The sequence below is a fragment of the Sander lucioperca genome, chromosome 10 (genome assembly GCF_008315115.2).
Source record: "Sander lucioperca isolate FBNREF2018 chromosome 10, SLUC_FBN_1.2, whole genome shotgun sequence".
Lineage (NCBI taxonomy): Eukaryota > Metazoa > Chordata > Actinopteri > Perciformes > Percidae > Sander > Sander lucioperca.
Genome location: NC_050182.1, coordinates 36,501,177 through 36,507,155, shown reverse-complemented (window position 1 = coordinate 36,507,155; position 5,979 = coordinate 36,501,177). Strand labels below are relative to the sequence as shown.

The following is a 5,979-nucleotide window of genomic DNA, read 5'->3' as shown; positions in this document are numbered from 1 at the left end:
TCTATCTATCTATCTATCTATCTAGATTAAAGGCGAAAAAACTGCATTTGTATTTGTATTCTGCAACATTTATCGAATGTTTTGCGTGAATTTTTAGCAGATTTATTTCCTTACAAAATATGGAAGTATCCTGTCACTGAAGGTATCCTGGCACTGCAAATGTGCCTTCTCTTGATGTAAAACACTGCTAATTTTATGTTGGAAAAGACACATTTTTTGTACAGTAACATCTGTGTAAGAAATCATAAAAAGGCCTGAAAAAAAGGAAGATTTCTAAGCTCATATACAGCAGACGACAAACTAATCATTAAAGAGAACGTTACCACATGTTTTTACTTTTGAATTCAAGGAAACGGAAATAAATCAACAGATAAATACACACTGGGCTTATCTGTCTGCTTTACAACACATGCAAACACATGCATAGAAAACACCCATGTTTTATGGGGGGGGGGGGGGGGATGTCAGAGCTGTTGAGTGAATGAACAGCAGCTACAGTGCGTCACTGGGAAAGGATGCCTCATTATTTGTGAATGAGCTCCTTCCTGTCCTGCCATACTGAAGCACTTTGAGCCAACCAACACCAACTAAGGAAAATAAATAAGATACCTTCCTGTGATGCTGCTGTACTGGAAACATGTCTCTCTCAATAAACCGTTATACAACAGATCTAAAGAGCACTGACCTTTGGGGACAATATTGTGCTTCCTAAGCCTTTTTTTAATCTGCTAAGAAGCTATACAGATGGAAAATGTATAAAGTGTGTGTCTAAGATAGAAGTTGATATCCAGATCCGAACCAGATTCCTTGGGTAGCCGATTTGGCGCACTTAGCAGTGTGTAGCTAACTGCTTCCCAGTCCAATTAGCTTCCATTACCAGCTGGTAGCATCCCTGTTACACTGTTGACACACACTTCCACACGTGCACACCCTCACTCATTCATTCACTCAGTCTCCGTCACACAGACACACACAAACACACACACACACACTCTGTCTCTTTTTCTTACCCACACACGCACATGCACAGCCTGTACTTTACAGATATCAGCTGTTATCCCCGTCTAGCATCAGTCCCCAGGCACTATGCTAACAGCCTCCTCTACAAGCCAATTTACAAGGATTCTGGTCATGTTTACATTAGCCCTCTCTCAGTGCATGAAAAGAGCAGGGCCGCGCCGCGGAATAGAAATGAGCAAATATGAATAATTCAATCCTCCTCCTGGCCATTAACATGTTTCCCCTGAATAAAGTGATAATAGGTTATCATCTGTGAAATGGAAATTTCATAACAGAGACGGTGAGAAGAGTGCTCCGGTTACACCAGAGGAAATTAATTTCACAGCACATCTGCTCCTCAAAGCCCCGGCCCTCCAACGCTAAGTATGAGAAAATGTAGTCGTTCGGCTCCGCTAGCTTTCTAATTAGATTAGCATGCTTATTTGAAGGCGGGAATCTTTAGTCTAGTCAAAGGAATTAGTGTTCCCCATTACAGATACCTAATATTTATAATAATGAAATGACTTAGCCAATTAGGGAGGGTTAAAAATGCATTACTTTACCTTATTATATTAGCCAGATGGTACACTGAATAGTCCATGTTGTGCTGTGCATCTGGATGAGGACCATGGTGGCCCATTCTGCATAACATGATGTAGTAATAGCTGTGCAAGGACAGTTTAGTCCTCACCTTTCTGTCTCACTGCCTTCCCGAGGAAGCAGCTTTGGCTTGAGGAGCAATCAAAAGTTTAATGAAAAAAGCCGGAGCTTTCTCCCTCCTCCTTTGTTGAAAAAGATAAACGCCCCTAAAAACAAATCAATCTGGAAATTGAAAACTTCTGGTGTGAGGATAAGGAAGTGACAGCAGTGTAAACAGTTATGATTTCGATGGCTATCGTCATAAGGAGGCCAACAATGGTGTCAAGGGAGTGAAACCTCGCAGGGAGTAAAGGACTTTGTCCCTTTAACTTTCCTCCCCCCCCCCCCTTTCATCTATTTCTATCATTTTTTGTTTTGTTTCGTTTTGTTGTTTACTGGTGGACAGCTGTAAACGATAAGAGATTGAGGGCCGTTATCTGAAATGGGGATCAGCAATCCCTCTGGTGCGTGTATATGAGACTGAAAGCAGGAGACTTCAGGGCCTGCTGAGTGTGGAGCAGGAGGAGGAGGAGGCTTGGTAGGACCTGAGAACCATTGCTTTTCCCTGTTGGTAGTCTCTCATTGCCAGACCTTCCTCCACAGCGCTGCGGAGGAGGATCTGGCTAGTCCACACAGCATTCCGGGATCGGAGAAAAACATGCTCTGGTTTATTCACACAATCACAATTGTCTTGGGTGGTGGACGGAGCAGCGGTGCCTCTGCAAAAATAGCCTCGGGAAGGAACTTGTTTTGGTGGAACGTGTATGATCAAAGGTTGTTTTAGTCGTGCAACAGAAAACTCAGATTGGACAGATAGTCTAGCTAGCTGTCTGGATTTACCCTGCAGAGATCTGAGGAGCAGTTAACGATAGTCCTCATAAATCCACCGGAGTTTAGAACGCCAACACAAAGAGAGCGGAAGGTGACGGATATTGGCGGAAACTGCAGCGGCGTCACTGGAACAATCCCGTAAATGAAACATCGTCGATTTAGAGTACCCTGTTGGGCACCTGCTGGCATTTCAGTACAGATCAGGCAGCCCAATATCTCAAGGAATCACGGCAATACTGGATGGTTTTCCACACTACCATTTGAGTCCAATGCCAACGCTCAGCATCAATGCAGGAAGCAGGGTGCCCTTTATGTAACGAAATAACAAATATCCTGTCAAAGATCTGCAATCAGGATTAACTTTCACCTCTCACACTCCAACACCAACAATGAAAACTACAAATATAGAGAGATAATTCCAGAATGTAAAGACATTGAATGGCTATTGCTGAAATAAACAGAAACAAACAAAAACTCATTTTAATTAAATGAAAATCTGAAGGATTACACTTCTATACTATAAAACAAGTGTTTTACTCACCTGAAACCTAATGATACCTATACCGTCATTGCTATAAATACAATATATCTTTAACCTTAACCATACCATATTTGGTATATGTGTATATGTATGATATGGTAGAAAGTAAGAATTTAAAATACCAGGGTTTTTGCTACCAATTCTAAGGCTTGAGCGCAGCACCTAAACCGTTTTAGGCACCACCTACAGTAAGTCGAATGAATTGTAAAATCAATTTGAATATTAAAAATACCTAATGACTCTTCTCAGATCTAATGATTGTAGTTAGTCTGCAGTGGACATCTTTTTGAGTGTTATTTATATATTGTCTGCTTTAGCTTTTCCAACATTTTGGATACAGATAAGGTAATAATAATGGTCCAAAATGATGTGAAATTGCATATTTTGTTTGTAACCGTAACGTTTTCTTAATAGAGGACCCTTAACCCCCCCCCCACCACTACCGAATACGTGCACCTAAGTCTTCCACAAACACTGAAATACATTTGCACAGGACGTAAAACATATTCTGGGGTTTTGCAAAATCGTCCAATATTGACACTCTTGCCTGGTGATAGGGTTGGAACAGGAACATCACTTCCTCAGATCATTTCTTAAAACATCTGCAGCTTGGCTTGTGTTTGGTACATGCACACCTACAGTCTCCCACACTACACTCCCACTGCACAGACATTTCCAAGGTTAAACTCTGGCCGTTGACACATTGTTTTCCATTGCAATTCCCCGCTACTCTTCCATCTTGCTCCAGTCTTTTACAGATTAAGGCAGTTGTATTATAAGACACAGAATTAAGCCTGCAGTGTCCTAAAGATATAGCCCAATCCACTGCTCTTAATTTTGCAATTCCATCACCCCGCTGCGGCAAAGCCCTGCTTCTCCATCAAAAGCATTAAGGGCATTGAAGCCTGGAGTATCATCAACAATGACAATGGTAAATATTTAGGCTGTCTCACTGGAGCAAATAAGCCACCCAAGGTCACATGGCTGCGTTAGTCCATTCCAGCTTCGCTACATTGGTCTTAAGGTCTCAGCAGAAACAATGTACACACATCCAAAGCAGAGCACAAGCTTTTTCCCTTTTTTGACCGTTTTTGCATCAACAACCAGACTGCATGATGAATGTGAGATAATGTAACATTTAGAATATTAAGATAACGAAAATATCTAGAGGTGTACTTCTGTGCACCGTCACTTTATATCATTTCCTGCATCGAGAACAGACGCTGCATCAGGGGACCAAACAATTGCATCTCTGAGAAAAAAGAGGTCAAGTTAGCTTATTTGCCGCTCAAGACATCATCTCATCTTCAACAACAACTGACTTCCAAATGTGTCATTTATCATACAATCTGTCATACTGAAGCAGTGCTTTGCCGGAGTAAAAAAAAAAATCATAATTGGAGTTTTTATCTTTTTCATTATTTCCTTCCACAACCTCTGTCAACAAAATCAAAATGCCTTTTTGAGTCACCCAAGGAAGTGCAGCTCTGGGCCGAGCCGCGGTGGCCTTAGAGATAGGCTGCACCGGATAAGGAGTAAGTGAGTCCTTTGCTTTTGTGTCAACAAGAGACTTTATGGCTTTGAAGTAATAAATCATAAAAAAAAAAACTACTCTCTTCCTAAACATTCATAGATAAGGGAGTTAGGAATCAAAATCAATTTAACTTTCTGTACACAAGGTCCCAATGTGGCCTGCAAACAGTTTTGAGTATCAGGACCATCTCAACGTGAAGCAACTGTAAATGGATTAGTGTGGGGAGAGATGGGGGATGCCATCCTTCTGTAGTATGACTGACAGAAATCATACAGGGTCAAAACATCCCCTAAGACAAAATAAAACTGAAAATAAATGTAATATCGTCACAGCTATCTTAAATCACCTTGTGGCATTGCACTTTCTTGGGTACTTAAGGATTTCAGGACCATTTCAATAAAATTATTCCATGTTTGTATTATCACATTTTCTTTTGTCAAAATTATGACAGCAATTAACTGTAAAGATACAGCACAAAAGCGCACAAAATATGCATAGAGCATTACAAAAGCTCTTCATCTGTGTATAATGACCAGGTACCGAGGCAAAACTGAATTTGGTATCTGTTAGTCAATCATTATCATTGCAAGCAAATAGTGTACTTTGTCAGTATATGGCATTTAGATTCCCTGGAGATATTCATTCCCAAAGCATAAAAACAGCGTTTATATGAGAAAAGAAAAACCTCTGCAGCGCTCGTTATCTCCAGCTGCCTGACTCATCTTTTACTATTTTCCCTAAAGGAAGTCATAAGACTTCACAAACTGTCTCTTAAATGGTGTAGTTGGTGTTCATCAGAAACTTTTCTCCATTAATTCAATTAATTTATGTGGTACAGTAATTAAGATTCTAGGAGGCAAAATGCTTCTGACGCATAATATTTTTTTGAGAAAAAACAAAAAACAAATCTTTAAAAGAAGAAGAAAGTGCTCTACGCCAAGTAACTTTGGAAACAGTGTTCTGAGTGCACGTTTAAAATGTCACTTAAAGATCCTGTATGTGTTATAATTTTATGTGGACTTTAATGAAGGGTTTGTGCATTTGTGAGCATGTGTGCGATACCCATGCAGCCAGCTTTGAAGGATGTTGCTACTAGAGCTGTAATTGGGCCTTAAAAGTTAGGCCCGACAATGCCCGAGCCCGACAGGTACATTTTGATTGACAGCTTTTTAAAAGCCCGAACCCGTTTACAGCCCGACATTTTTCAAATGTTCATACAGCTCTTTTGCCTTTTGTCAAGAATGACAATAATTTTTTTAACATAATTTACCCATGACTAACGTTGGCTATAGGCCACTTGGAAGTTGGAACAAAGAAATAAAATAAGTCCTCCCGAGCCCAGCCCAAGCCCGGCCAGAGCCCAGCCCGAGCCCGTGTAAAATGATAGAAATTAAGACCGGGTCCCGTCGGGTTCAGGTAAAAATCTTCAGCTCTA

The 5,979-nt window shown here is 40.7% G+C and overlaps 1 long non-coding RNA gene across 1 annotated transcript in view; it reads left to right on the top strand.

Moving 5' to 3' along the window:
• LOC116035240 overlaps positions 1 to 5,748 on the top strand; it is a 17,971-nt gene extending 12,223 nt beyond the window's left edge. The window contains exons 2-3 of the long non-coding RNA XR_004101308.1: positions 4,690 to 4,697; positions 5,738 to 5,748. This is a non-coding gene — a long non-coding RNA (uncharacterized LOC116035240). The remainder of the gene's footprint in view (positions 1 to 4,689; positions 4,698 to 5,737) is intronic.
• The last annotated feature ends 231 nt before the right edge of the window (positions 5,749 to 5,979 follow it).